Source organism: Ascaphus truei, chromosome 19 (genome assembly GCF_040206685.1).
Source record: "Ascaphus truei isolate aAscTru1 chromosome 19, aAscTru1.hap1, whole genome shotgun sequence".
In the NCBI taxonomy this organism is placed as follows: Eukaryota; Metazoa; Chordata; class Amphibia; order Anura; family Ascaphidae; genus Ascaphus; species Ascaphus truei.
In genome coordinates, this window is record NC_134501.1 from 21,478,692 (window position 1) to 21,492,803 (window position 14,112).

Sequence of the window (14,112 nt, forward strand, 5' to 3'; positions counted from 1 at the left end):
AAATGGGGAACGATGGGAAGATCATGGGGGACGATGGGGAATATGGGGAACGATGAGAAGATCATGTGGGATGCTGGGGAAAATGGGGAACAATGGGAAGATCATGGGGGACGCTGCGGAAAATGGGAAGATCATTGGTTACGCTGGGGAAAATGGGGAACGATGGGAAGATCATAAGGGACGATGGGGAAAATGGGGAACGATGGGAAGATCATGGGGGACGCTGGGAAAAATGGGTAATGAATGGAAGAGCAAAACCAATTTCCCTCAGCTAACACACATACAACCTTCCATGCTTTACTGTTTTCTACCGTAAATGCAAACTCTACAAACAGCAACCCCAATATTTCCCAATCGAGAGAGGTTGACACATCTCAGCGTGTTATCCCTCCTCCATTGTATGTGTGTAGTGACAATTGAAGTCGTACATGTGGGGGATTGTAAATTTGAAGTAGTTAGAAAAAATTTCTCTATTCAAACATGAGAGTTGCAGTTGAAATGTCAAATGTTCAGAAGTCCTTGAAACACATCCTGTGCTGTCTTTTGTGTCTTCTATGAAAGTTGTTTTCTCAGACTTGGAGAAATCAGACACTAGAATTTTTCAATATTGAAGAATGTCTTACACACAGTAGGTTAATGGAAAGAGCGACAACTACTAAAATGCCAGTACCTTATTGCTTACTTTACATTTGGTTGATAAAGGTTTTTCACACAGACAACACGTCATAAGATAGTTATTCTTGATTTCCACACATTTGTTCAGGAGATAATGACGTTTCATGTCATCCACTTCTTTGGAGGCCCTGTCTACTCCATTTGCCCATGGACAAAAAGTTGACAGTTTATTGGCAGGGGGTATAGCTCAGTGGTAGAGCATTTAACTGCAGATCAAGAGGTCTCTGGTTCAAATTCAGATGCCCCCTTTCATGTACATGGCATTCTCTTTTAATAGGGTTGCAATCTATGTATCTGAAAAATTATCTCAATTTTTAATATCAATTTCTTCAGAGAGCAAAACCAATTTCCCTCAGCTAACACACATACAACCTTCCATGCTTTACATTTTTCTACCGTAAATGCAAACTCTACAAACAGCAACCCCAATATTTCCCAATCGACAGAGGTTGACACATCTCAGCGTGTTATCCCTCCTCCATTGTATGTGTGTAGGGACAATTGAAGTCGTACATGTGGGGGATTGTAAATTTGAAGTAATTAGAAAAAGATTCTCTATTCAAACATGAGAGTTGCAGTTGAAATGTCAAATGTTCAGAAGTCCTTGAAACACATCCTGTGCTGTCTTTTGTGCCTTCTATGAAAGTTGGAATCTCAGACTTGGAGAAATCAGACACTAGAATTTTTCAATATTGAAGAATGTCTTACACACAGTAGGTTAATGGAAAGAGCGACAACTACTAAAATGCCAGTACCTTATTGCTTACTTTACATTTGGTTGATAAAGGTTTTTCACACAGACAACACGTCATAAGATAGTTATTCTTGATTTCCACACATTTGTTCAGGAGATAATGACGTTTCATGTCATCCACTTCTTTGGAGGCCATGTCTACTCCATTTGCCCATGGACAAAAAGTTGACAGTTTATTGTGCAGGGGGTTTTACACACAGTAGGTTAGAGGAAAGAGCGACAACTACTAAAACGCCAGTACCTTATTGCTTACTTTACATTTGGTTGATAAAGGTTTTTCACACAGACAACATGACATAAGATAGTTATTCTTGATTTCCACACATTTGTTCAGGAGATAATGTCAAATGTTCAGAAGTCCTTGAAACACATCCTGTGCTGTCTTTTGTGCCTTCTATGAAAGTTGGAATCTCAGACTTGGAGAAATCAGACACTAGAATTTTTCAATATTGAAGAATGTCTTACACACAGTAGGTTAATGGAAAGAGCGACAACTACTAAAATGCCAGTACCTTATTGCTTACTTTACATTTGGTTGATAAAGGTTTTTCACACAGACAACACGTCATAAGATAGTTATTCTTGATTTCCACACATTTGTTCAGGAGATAATGACGTTTCATGTCATCCACTTCTTTGGAGGCCATGTCTACTCCATTTGCCCATGGACAAAAAGTTGACAGTTTATTGTGCAGGGGGTTTTACACACAGTAGGTTAGAGGAAAGAGCGACAACTACTAAAATGCCAGTACCTTATTGCTTACTTTACATTTGGTTGATAAAGGTTTTTCACACAGACAACACGACATAAGATAGTTATTCTTGATTTCCACACATTTGTTCAGGAGATAATGTCAAATGTTCAGAAGTCCTTGAAACACATCCTGTGCTGTCTTTTGTGCCTTCTATGAAAGTTGGAATCTCAGACTTGGAGAAATCAGACACTAGAATTTTTCAATATTGAAGAATGTCTTACACACAGTAGGTTAATGGAAAGAGCGACAACTACTAAAATGCAAGTACCTTATTGCTTACTTTACATTTGGTTGATAAAGGTTTTTCACACCGACAACACGACATAAGATAGTTATTTTTGATTTCCACACATTTGTTCAGGAGATAATGACGTTTCATGTCATCCACTTCTTTGGAGGCCATGTCTACTCCATTTGCCCATGGACAAAAAGTTGACAGTTTATTGGCAGGGGGTATAGCTCAGTGGTAGAGCATTTGACTGCAGATCAAGAGGTCTATGGTTCAAATCCAGATGCCCCCTTTCATGTACATGACACTCTCTTTTAATAGGCTTGCAATCTATGTATCTGAAAAATTATCTCAATTTTTAATATCAATTTCTTCAGAGAGCAAAACCAATTTCCCTCAGCTAACACACATACAACCTTCCATGCTTTACATTTTTCTACCGTAAATGCAAACTCTACAAACAGCAACCCCAATATTTCCCAATCGAGAGAGGTTGACACATCTCAGTGTGTTATCCCTCCTCCATTGTATATGTGTTGTGACAATTGAAGTCGTACATGTGGGGGATTGTAAATTTGAAGTAGTTAGAAAAAATTTCTCTATTCAAACATGAGAGTTGCAGTTGAAATGTCAAATGTTCAGAAGTCCTTGAAACACATCCTGTGCTGTCTTTTGTGCCTTCTATGAAAGTTGGATTCTCAGACTTGGAGAAATCAGACACTAGAATTTTTCAATATTGATGAATGTCTTACACACAGTAGGTTAATGGAAAGAGCGACAACTACTAAAATGCCAGTACCTTATTGCTTACTTTACATTTGGTTGATAAAGGTTTTTCACACAGACAACACGACATAAGATAGTTATTTTTGATTTCCACACATTTGTTCAGGAGATAATGTCAAATGTTCAGAAGTCCTTGAAACACATCCTGTGCTGTCTTTTGTGCCTTCTATGAAAGTTGGAATCTCAGACTTGGAGAAATCAGACACTAGAATTTTTCAATATTGAAGAATGTCTTACACACAGTAGGTTAATGGAAAGAGCGACAACTACTAAAATGCCAGTACCTTATTGCTTACTTTACATTTGGTTGATAAAGGTTTTTCACACAGACAACACGTCATAAGATAGTTATTCTTGATTTCCACACATTTGTTCAGGAGATAATGACGTTTCATGTCATCCACTTCTTTGGAGGCCATGTCTACTCCATTTGCCCATGGACAAAAAGTTGACAGTTTATTGTGCAGGGGGTTTTACACACAGTAGGTTAGAGGAAAGAGCGACAACTACTAAAATGCCAGTACCTTATTGCTTACTTTACATTTGGTTGATAAAGGTTTTTCACACAGACAACACGACATAAGATAGTTATTCTTGATTTCCACACATTTGTTCAGGAGATAATGTCAAATGTTCAGAAGTCCTTGAAACACATCCTGTGCTGTCTTTTGTGCCTTCTATGAAAGTTGGAATCTCAGACTTGGAGAAATCAGACACTAGAATTTTTCAATATTGAAGAATGTCTTACACACAGTAGGTTAATGGAAAGAGCGACAACTACTAAAATGCCAGTACCTTATTGCTTACTTTACATTTGGTTGATAAAGGTTTTTCACACCGACAACACGTCATAAGATAGTTATTCTTGATTTCCACACATTTGTTCAGGAGATAATGACGTTTCATGTCATCCACTTCTTTGGAGGCCATGTCTACTCCATTTGCCCATGGACAAAAAGTTGACAGTTTATTGGCAGGGGGTATAGCTCAGTGGTAGAGCATTTGACTGCAGATCAAGAGGTCTCTGGTTTAAATCCAGATGCCCCGTTTCATGTACATGACACTCTCTTTTATTAGGGTTGCAATCTATGTATCTGAAAAATTATCTCAATTTTTAATATCAATTTCTTCAGAGAGCAAAACCAAATTTCCCTCAGGTAACACACATACAACCTTCCATGCTTTACATTTTTCTACCGTAAATGCAAACTCTACAAACAGCAACCCCAATATTTCCCAATCGAGAGAGGTTGACACATCTCAGCGTGTTATCCCTCCTCCATTGTATGTGTGTAGTGACAATTGAAGTCGTACATGTGGGGGATTGTAAATTTGAAGTAGTTTGAAAAATTTTCTCTATTCAAACATGAGAGTTGCAGTTGAAATGTCAAATATTCAGAAGTCCTTGAAACACATCCTGTGCTGTCTTTTGTGCCTTCTATGAAAGTTGGATTCTCAGACTTGGAGAAATCAGACACTAGAATTTTTCAATATTGAAGAATGTCTTACACACAGTAGGTTAATGGAAAGAGCGACAACTCCTAAAATGCCAGTACCTTATTGCTTACTTTACATTTGGTTGATAAAGGTTTTTCACACAGACAACACGTCATAAGATAGTTATTCTTGATTTCCACACATTTGTTCAGGAGATAATGACGTTTCATGTCATCCACTTCTTTGGAGGCCATGTCTACTCCATTTGCCCATGGACAAAAAGTTGACAGTTTATTGGCAGGGGGTATAGCTCAGTGGTAGAGCATTTGACTGCAGATCAAGAGGTCTCTGGTTTAAATCCAGATGCCCCGTTTCATGTACATGACACTCTCTTTTATTAGGGTTGCAATCTATGTATCTGAAAAATTATCTCAATTTTTAATATCAATTTCTTCAGAGAGCAAAACCAAATTTCCCTCAGGTAACACACATACAACCTTCCATGCTTTACATTTTTCTACCGTAAATGCAAACTCTACAAACAGCAACCCCAATATTTCCCAATCGAGAGAGGTTGACACATCTCAGCGTGTTATCCCTCCTCCATTGTATGTGTGTAGTGACAATTGAAGTCGTACATGTGGGGGATTGTAAATTTGAAGTAGTTTGAAAATTTTTCTCTATTCAAACATGAGAGTTGCAGTTGAAATGTCAAATATTCAGAAGTCCTTGAAACACATCCTGTGCTGTCTTTTGTGCCTTCTATGAAAGTTGGATTCTCAGACTTGGAGAAATCAGACACTAGAATTTTTCAATATTGAAGAATGTCTTACACACAGTAGGTTAATGGAAAGAGCGACAACTCCTAAAATGCCAGTACCTTATTGCTTACTTTACATTTGGTTGATAAAGGTTTTTCACACAGACAACACGTCATAAGATAGTTATTCTTGATTTCCACACATTTGTTCAGGAGATAATGACGTTTCATGTCATCCACTTCTTTGGAGGCCATGTCTACTCCATTTGCCCATGGACAAAAAGTTGACAGTTTATTGGCAGGGGGTATAGCTCAGTGGTAGAGCATTTGACTGCAGATCAAGAGGTCTCTGGTTCAAATCCAGATGCCCCCTTTCATGTACATGACACTCTCTTTTAATAGGGTTGCAATCTATGTATCTGAAAAATTATCTCAATTTTTAATATCAATTTCTTCAGAGAGCAAAACCAATTTCCCTCAGGTAACACACATACAACCTTCCATGCTTTACATTTTTCTACCGTAAATGCAAACTCTACAAACAGCAACCCCAATATTTCCCAATCGAGAGAAGTTGACACATCTCAGCGTGTTATCCCTCCTCCATTATATGTGTGTAGTGACAATTGAAGTCGTACATGTGGGGTATTGTAAATTTGAAGTAATTAGAAAAAATTTCTCTATTCAAACATGAGAGTTGCAGTTGAAATGTCAAATGTTCAGAAGTCCTTGAAACACATCCTGTGCTGTCTTTTGTGCCTTCTATGAAAGTTGGATTCTCAGACTTGGAGAAATCAGACACTAGAATTTTTCAATATTGAAGAATGTCTTACACACAGTAGGTTAATGGAAAGAGCGCCAACTACTAAAATGCCAGTACCTTATTGCTTACTTTACATTTGGTTGATAAAGGTTTTTCACACAGACAACACGACATAAGATAGTTATTTTTGATTTCCACACATTTGTTCAGGAGATAATGTCAAATGTTCAGAAGTCCTTGAAACACATCCTGTGCTGTCTTTTGTGCCTTCTATGAAAGTTGGAATCTCAGACTTGGAGAAATCAGACACTAGAATTTTTCAATATTGAAGAATGTCTTACACACAGTAGGTTAATGGAAAGAGCGACAACTACTAAAATGCAAGTACCTTATTGCTTACTTTACATTTGGTTGATAAAGGTTTTTCACACCGACAACACGACATAAGATAGTTATTTTTGATTTCCACACATTTGTTCAGGAGATAATGACGTTTCATGTCATCCACTTCTTTGGAGGCCATGTCTACTCCATTTGCCCATGGACAAAAAGTTGACAGTTTATTGGCAGGGGGTATAGCTCAGTGGTAGAGCTATTTGACTGCAGATCAAGAGGTCTCTGGTTCAAATCCAGATGCCCCCTTTCATGTACATGACACTCTCTTTTAATAGGCTTGCAATCTATGTATCTGAAAAATTATCTCAATTTTTAATATCAATTTCTTCAGAGAGCAAAACCAATTTCCCTCAGCTAACACACATACAACCTTCCATGCTTTACATTTTTCTACCGTAAATGCAAACTCTACAAACAGCAACCCCAATATTTCCCAATCGAGAGAGGTTGACACATCTCAGTGTGTTATCCCTCCTCCATTGTATGTGTGTTGTGACAATTGAAGTCGTACATGTGGGGGATTGTAAATTTGAAGTAGTTAGAAAAAATTTCTCTATTCAAACATGAGAGTTGCAGTTGAAATGTCAAATGTTCAGAAGTCCTTGACACACATCCTGTGCTGTCTTTTGTGCCTTCTATGAAAGTTGGATTCTCAGACTTGGAGAAATCAGACACTAGAATTTTTCAATATTGAAGAATGTCTTACACACAGTAGGTTAATGGAAAGAGCGACAACTACTAAAATGCCAGTACCTTATTGCTTACTTTACATTTGGTTGATAAAGGTTTTTCACACAGACAACACGACATAAGATAGTTATTTTTGATTTCCACACATTTGTTCAGGAGATAATGTCAAATGTTCAGAAGTCCTTGAAACACATCCTGTGCTGTCTTTTGTGCCTTCTATGAAAGTTGGATTCTCAGACTTGGAGAAATCAGACACTAGAATTTTTCAATATTGAAGAATGTCTTACACACAGTAGGTTAATGGAAAGAGCGACAACTACTAAAATGCCAGTACCTTATTGCTTACTTTACATTTGGTTGATAAAGGTTTTTCACACCGACAACACGACATAAGATAGTTATTTTTGATTTCCACACATTTGTTCAGGAGATAATGACGTTTCATGTCATCCACTTCTTTGGAGGCCATGTCTACTCCATTTGCCCATGGACAAAAAGTTGACATTTTATTGGCAGGGGGTATAGCTCAGTGGTAGAGCATTTGACTGCAGATCAAGAGGTCTCTGGTTCAAATCCAGATGCCCCCTTTCATGTACATGACACTCTCTTTTAATAGGGTTGCAATCTATGTATCTGAAAAATTATCTCAATTTTTAATATCAATTTCTTCAGAGAGCAAAACCAATTTCCCTCAGCTAACACACATACAACCTTCCATGCTTTACATTTTTCTACCGTAAATGCAAACGCTACAAACAGCAACCCCAATATTTCCCAATCGAGAGAGGTTGACACATCTCAGTGTGTTATCCCTCCTCCATTGTATGTGTGTTGTGACAATTGAAGTCGTACATGTGTGGGATTGTAAATTTGAAGTAGTTAGAAAATTTTTCTCTATTCAAACATGAGAGTTGCAGTTGAAATGTCAAATGTTCAGAAGTCCTTGAAACACATCCTGTGCTGTCTTTTGTGCCTTCTATGAAAGTTGGATTCTCAGACTTGGAGAAATCAGACTCTAGAATTTTTCAATATTGAAGAATGTCTTACACACAGTAGGTTAATGGAAAGAGCGACAACTACTAAAATGCCAGTACCTTATTGCTTACTTTACATTTGGTTGATAAAGGTTTTTCACACAGACAACACGACATAAGATAGTTATTTTTGATTTCCACACATTTGTTCAGGAGATAATGTCAAATGTTCAGAAGTCCTTGAAACACATCCTGTGCTGTCTTTTGTGCCTTCTATGAAAGTTGGATTCTCAGACTTGGAGAAATCAGACACTAGAATTTTTCAATATTGAAGAATGTCTTACACACAGTAGGTTAATGGAAAGAGCGACAACTACTAAAATGCCAGTACCTTATTGCTTACTTTACATTTGGTTGATAAAGGTTTTTCACACCGACAACACGACATAAGATAGTTATTTTTGATTTCCACACATTTGTTCAGGAGATAATGACGTTTCATGTCATCCACTTCTTTGGAGGCCATGTCTACTCCATTTGCCCATGGACAAAAAGTTGACATTTTATTGGCAGGGGGTATAGCTCAGTGGTAGAGCATTTGACTGCAGATCAAGAGGTCTCTGGTTCAAATCCAGATGCCCCCTTTCATGTACATGACACTCTCTTTTAATAGGGTTGCAATCTATGTATCTGAAAAATTATCTCAATTTTTAATATCAATTTCTTCAGAGAGCAAAACCAATTTCCCTCAGCTAACACACATACAACCTTCCATGCTTTACATTTTTCTACCGTAAATGCAAACGCTACAAACAGCAACCCCAATATTTCCCAATCGAGAGAGGTTGACACATCTCAGTGTGTTATCCCTCCTCCATTGTATGTGTGTTGTGACAATTGAAGTCGTACATGTGTGGGATTGTAAATTTGAAGTAGTTAGAAAATTTTTCTCTATTCAAACATGAGAGTTGCAGTTGAAATGTCAAATGTTCAGAAGTCCTTGAAACACATCCTGTGCTGTCTTTTGTGCCTTCTATGAAAGTTGGATTCTCAGACTTGGAGAAATCAGACTCTAGAATTTTTCAATATTGAAGAATGTCTTACACACAGTAGGTTAATGGAAAGAGCGACAACTACTAAAATGCCAGTATCTGAGAATCCAACTTTCATAGAAGGCACAAAAGACAGCACAGGATGTGTTTCAAGGACTTCTGAACATTTGACATTATCTCCTGAACAAATGTGTGGAAATCAAAAATAACTATCTTATGTCGTGTTGTCTGTGTGAAAAACCTTTATCAACCAAATGTAAAGTAAGCAATAAGGTACTGGCATTTTAGTAGTTGTCGCTCTTTCCATTAACCTACTGTGTGTAAGACATTCTTCAATATTGAAAAATTCTAGTGTCTGATTTCTCCAAGTCTGAGAATCCAACTTTCATAGAAGGCACAAAAGACAGCACAGGATGTGTTTCAAGGACTTCTGAACATTTGACATTTCAACTGCAACTCTCATGTTTGAATAGAGAAATTTTTTCTAACTACTTCAAATTTACAATCCCCCACATGTACGACTTCAATTGTCACAACACACATACAATGGAGGAGGGATAACACACTGAGATGTGTCAACCTCTCTCGATTGGGAAATATTGGGGTTGCTGTTTGTAGAGTTTGCATTTACGGTAGAAAAATGTAAAGCATGGAAGGTTGTATGTGTGTTAGCTGAGGGAAATTGGTTTTGCTCTCTGAAGAAATTGATATTAAAAATTGAGATAATTTTTCAGATACATAGATTGCAAGCCTATTAAAAGAGAGTGTCATGTACATGAAAGGGGGCATCTGGATTTGAACCAGAGACCTCTTGATCTGCAGTCAAATAGCTCTACCACTGAGCTATACCCCCTGCCAATAAACTGTCAACTTTTTGTCCATGGGCAAATGGAGTAGACATGGCCTCCAAAGAAGTGGATGACATGAAACGTCATTATCTCCTGAACAAATGTGTGGAAATCAAAAATAACTATCTTATGTCGTGTTGTCGGTGTGAAAAACCTTTATCAACCAAATGTAAAGTAAGCAATAAGGTACTGGCATTTTAGTAGTTGTCGCTCTTTCCATTAACCTACTGTGTGTAAGACATTCTTCAATATTGAAAAATTCTAGAGTCTGATTTCTCCAAGTCTGAGAATCCAACTTTCATAGAAGGCACAAAAGACAGCACAGGATGTGTTTCAAGGACTTCTGAACATTTGACATTTCAACTGCAACTCTCATGTTTGAATAGAGAAATTTTTTCTAACTACTTCAAATTTACAATCCCCCACATGTACGACTTCAATTGTCACAACACACATACAATGGAGGAGGGATAACACACTGAGATGTGTCAACCTCTCTCGATTGGGAAATATTGGGGTTGCTGTTTGTAGAGTTTGCATTTACGGTAGAAAAATGTAAAGCATGGAAGGTTGTATGTGTGTTAGCTGAGGGAAATTGGTTTTGCTCTCTGAAGAAATTGATATTAAAAATTGAGATAATTTTTCAGATACATAGATTGCAAGCCTATTAAAAGAGAGTGTCATGTACATGAAAGGGGGCATCTGGATTTGAACCATAGACCTCTTGATCTGCAGTCAAATGCTCTACCACTGAGCTATACCCCCTGCCAATAAACTGTCAACTTTTTGTCCATGGGCAAATGGAGTAGACATGGCCTCCAAAGAAGTGGATGACATGAAACGTCATTATCTCCTGAACAAATGTGTGGAAATCAAAAATAACTATCTTATGTCGTGTTGTCGGTGTGAAAAACCTTTATCAACCAAATGTAAAGTAAGCAATAAGGTACTTGCATTTTAGTAGTTGTCGCTCTTTCCATTAACCTACTGTGTGTAAGACATTCTTCAATATTGAAAAATTCTAGTGTCTGATTTTTCCATGTCTGAGATTCCAACTCCAGGTTAATGAGATTCCAATTCCAGGTTAATGGAAAGAGCGACAACTACTAAAATGCCAGTACCTTATTGCTTACTTTACATTTGGTTGATAAAGGTTTTTCACACAGACAACACGTCATAAGATAGTTATTCTTGATTTCCACACATTTGTTCAGGAGATAATGACGTTTCCTGTCATCCACTTCTTTGGAGGCCATGTCTACTCCATTTGCCCATGGACAAAAAGTTGACAGTTTATTGGCAGGGGGTATAGCTCAGTGGTAAAGCATTTGACTGCAGATCAATAGGTCTCTGGTTCAATTCCAGATGCCCCCTTTCATGTACATGACACTCTCTTTTAATAGGCTTGCAATCTATGTATCTGAAAAATTATCTCAATTTTTAATATCAATTTCTTCAGAGAGCAAAACCAATTTCCCTCAGCTAACACACATACAACCTTCCATGCTTTACATTTTTCTACCGTAAATGCAAACGCTACAAACAGCAACCCCAATATTTCCCAATCGAGAGAGGTTGACACATCTCAGTGTGTTATCCCTCCTCCATTGTATGTGTGTTGTGACAATTGAAGTCGTACATGTGGGGGATTGTAAATTTGAAGTAGTTAGAAAATTTTTCTCTATTCAAACATGAGAGTTGCAGTTGAAATGTCAAATGTTCAGAAGTCCTTGAAACACATCCTGTGCTGTCTTTTGTGCCTTCTATGAAAGTTGGAATCTCAGACTTGGAGAAATCAGACACTAGAATTTTTCAATATTGAAGAATGTCTTACACACAGTAGGTTAATGGAAAGAGCGACAACTACTAAAATGCCAGTACCTTATTGCTTACTTTACATTTGGTTGATAAAAGTTTTTCACACCGACAACACGACATAAGATAGTTATTCTTGATTTCCACACATTTGTTCAGGAGATAATGACGTTTCATGTCATCCACTTCTTTGGAGGCCATGTCTACTCCATTTGCCCATGGACAAAAAGTTGACATTTTATTGGCAGGGGGTATAGCTCAGTGGTAGAGCATTTGACTGCAGATCAAGAGGTCTCTGGTTCAAATCCAGATGCCCCCTTTCATGTACATGACACTCTCTTTTAATAGGGTTGCAATCTATGTATCTGAAAAATTATCTCAATTTTTAATATCAATTTCTTCAGAGAGCAAAACCAATTTCCCTCAGCTAACACACATACAACCTTCCATGCTTTACATTTTTCTACCGTAAATGCAAACTCTACAAACAGCAACCCCAATATTTCCCAATCGAGAGAGGTTGACACATCTCAGTGTGTTATCCCTCCTCCATTGTATGTGTGTTGTGACAATTGAAGTCGTACATGTGGGGGATTGTAAATTTGAAGTAGTTAGAAAAAATTTCTCTATTCAAACATGAGAGTTGCAGTTGAAATGTCAAATGTTCAGAAGTCCTTGAAACACATCCTGTGCTGTCTTTTGTGCCTTCTATGAAAGTTGGATTCTCAGACTTGGAGAAATCAGACACTAGAATTTTTCAATATTGAAGAATGTCTTACACACAGTAGGTTAATGGAAAGAGCGACAACTACTAAAATGCCAGTACCTTATTGCTTACTTTACATTTGGTTGATAAAGGTTTTTCACACCGACAACACGACATAAGATAGTTATTTTTGATTTCCACACATTTGTTCAGGAGATAATGACGTTTCATGTCATCCACTTCTTTGGAGGCCATGTCTACTCCATTTGCCCATGGACAAAAAGTTGACATTTTATTGGCAGGGGGTATAGCTCAGTGGTAGAGCATTTGACTGCAGATCAAGAGGTCTCTGGTTCAAATCCAGATGCCCCATTTCATGTACATGACACTCTCTTTTAATAGGGTTGCAATCTATGTATCTGAAAAATTATCTCAATTTTTAATATCAATTTCTTCAGAGAGCAAAACCAATTTCCCTCAGCTAACACACATACAACCTTCCATGCTTTACATTTTTCTACCGTAAATGCAAACGCTACAAACAGCAACCCCAATATTTCCCAATCGAGAGAGGTTGACACATCTCAGCGTGTTATCCCTCCTCCATTATATGTGTGTAGTGACAATTGAAGTCGTACATGTGGGGGATTGTAAATTTGAAGTAATTAGAAAAAATTTCTCTATTCAAACATGAGAGTTGCAGTTGAAATGTCAAATGTTCAGAAGTCCTTGAAACACATCCTGTGCTGTCTTTTGTGCCTTCTATGAAAGTTGGAATCTCAGACTTGGAGAAATCAGACACTAGAATTTTTCAATATTGAAGAATGTCTTACACACAGTAGGTTAATGGAAAGAGCGACAACTACTAAAATGCCAGTACCTTATTGCTTACTTTACATTTGGTTGATAAAGGTTTTTCACACCGACAACACGACATAAGATAGTTATTTTTGATTTCCACACATTTGTTCAGGAGATAATGACGTTTCATGTCATCCACTTCTTTGGAGGCCATGTCTACTCCATTTGCCCATGGACAAAAAGTTGACATTTTATTGGCAGGGGGTATAGCTCAGTGGTAGAGCATTTGACTGCAGATCAAGAGGTCTCTGGTTCAAATCCAGATGCCCCCTTTCATGTACATGACACTCTCTTTTAATAGGGTTGCAATCTATGTATCTGAAAAATTATCTCAATTTTTAATATCAATTTCTTCAGAGAGCAAAACCAATTTCCCTCAGCTAACACACATACAACCTTCCATGCTTTACATTTTTCTACCGTAAATGCAAACTCTACAAACAGCAACCCCAATATTTCCCAATCGAGAGAGGTTGACACATCTCAGTGTGTTATCCCTCCTCCATTGTATGTGTGTTGTGACAATTGAAGTCGTACATGTGGGGGATTGTAAATTTGAAGTAGTTAGAAAAAATTTCTCTATTCAAACATGAGAGTTGCAGTTGAAATGT

The 14,112-nt window shown here is 37.6% G+C and overlaps 14 non-coding genes across 14 annotated transcripts; 12 read left to right on the top strand and 2 right to left on the bottom strand.

The window, feature by feature from the left end:
- Positions 1-851: 851 nt before the first annotated feature.
- Positions 852-923, top strand: TRNAC-GCA (transfer RNA cysteine (anticodon GCA)). The gene has a single exon. It is a non-coding gene; the product is annotated as a tRNA-Cys (tRNA).
- A 1,710-nt stretch (positions 924-2,633) lies between these two features.
- On the top strand, positions 2,634-2,705 carry TRNAC-GCA (transfer RNA cysteine (anticodon GCA)). Its single transcript has one exon. It is a non-coding gene; the product is annotated as a tRNA-Cys (tRNA).
- A 1,470-nt stretch (positions 2,706-4,175) lies between these two features.
- On the top strand, positions 4,176-4,251 carry TRNAC-GCA (transfer RNA cysteine (anticodon GCA)). The gene has a single exon. It is a non-coding gene; the product is annotated as a tRNA-Cys (tRNA).
- Positions 4,252-4,936: 685 nt separating this feature from the next.
- Positions 4,937-5,012, top strand: TRNAC-GCA (transfer RNA cysteine (anticodon GCA)). Its single transcript has one exon. It is a non-coding gene; the product is annotated as a tRNA-Cys (tRNA).
- A 685-nt stretch (positions 5,013-5,697) lies between these two features.
- Positions 5,698-5,769, top strand: TRNAC-GCA (transfer RNA cysteine (anticodon GCA)). Its single transcript has one exon. It is a non-coding gene; the product is annotated as a tRNA-Cys (tRNA).
- A 959-nt stretch (positions 5,770-6,728) lies between these two features.
- Positions 6,729-6,801, top strand: TRNAC-GCA (transfer RNA cysteine (anticodon GCA)). The gene has a single exon. It is a non-coding gene; the product is annotated as a tRNA-Cys (tRNA).
- Positions 6,802-7,760: 959 nt separating this feature from the next.
- On the top strand, positions 7,761-7,832 carry TRNAC-GCA (transfer RNA cysteine (anticodon GCA)). The gene has a single exon. It is a non-coding gene; the product is annotated as a tRNA-Cys (tRNA).
- Positions 7,833-8,791: 959 nt separating this feature from the next.
- Positions 8,792-8,863, top strand: TRNAC-GCA (transfer RNA cysteine (anticodon GCA)). Its single transcript has one exon. It is a non-coding gene; the product is annotated as a tRNA-Cys (tRNA).
- Positions 8,864-10,051: 1,188 nt separating this feature from the next.
- TRNAC-GCA (transfer RNA cysteine (anticodon GCA)) lies at positions 10,052-10,124 on the bottom strand. The gene has a single exon. It is a non-coding gene; the product is annotated as a tRNA-Cys (tRNA).
- Positions 10,125-10,812: 688 nt separating this feature from the next.
- On the bottom strand, positions 10,813-10,884 carry TRNAC-GCA (transfer RNA cysteine (anticodon GCA)). The gene has a single exon. It is a non-coding gene; the product is annotated as a tRNA-Cys (tRNA).
- A 537-nt stretch (positions 10,885-11,421) lies between these two features.
- TRNAC-GCA (transfer RNA cysteine (anticodon GCA)) lies at positions 11,422-11,493 on the top strand. Its single transcript has one exon. It is a non-coding gene; the product is annotated as a tRNA-Cys (tRNA).
- Positions 11,494-12,181: 688 nt separating this feature from the next.
- TRNAC-GCA (transfer RNA cysteine (anticodon GCA)) lies at positions 12,182-12,253 on the top strand. The gene has a single exon. It is a non-coding gene; the product is annotated as a tRNA-Cys (tRNA).
- Positions 12,254-12,941: 688 nt separating this feature from the next.
- TRNAC-GCA (transfer RNA cysteine (anticodon GCA)) lies at positions 12,942-13,017 on the top strand. Its single transcript has one exon. It is a non-coding gene; the product is annotated as a tRNA-Cys (tRNA).
- Positions 13,018-13,701: 684 nt separating this feature from the next.
- TRNAC-GCA (transfer RNA cysteine (anticodon GCA)) lies at positions 13,702-13,773 on the top strand. The gene has a single exon. It is a non-coding gene; the product is annotated as a tRNA-Cys (tRNA).
- Positions 13,774-14,112: the final 339 nt, after the last annotated feature.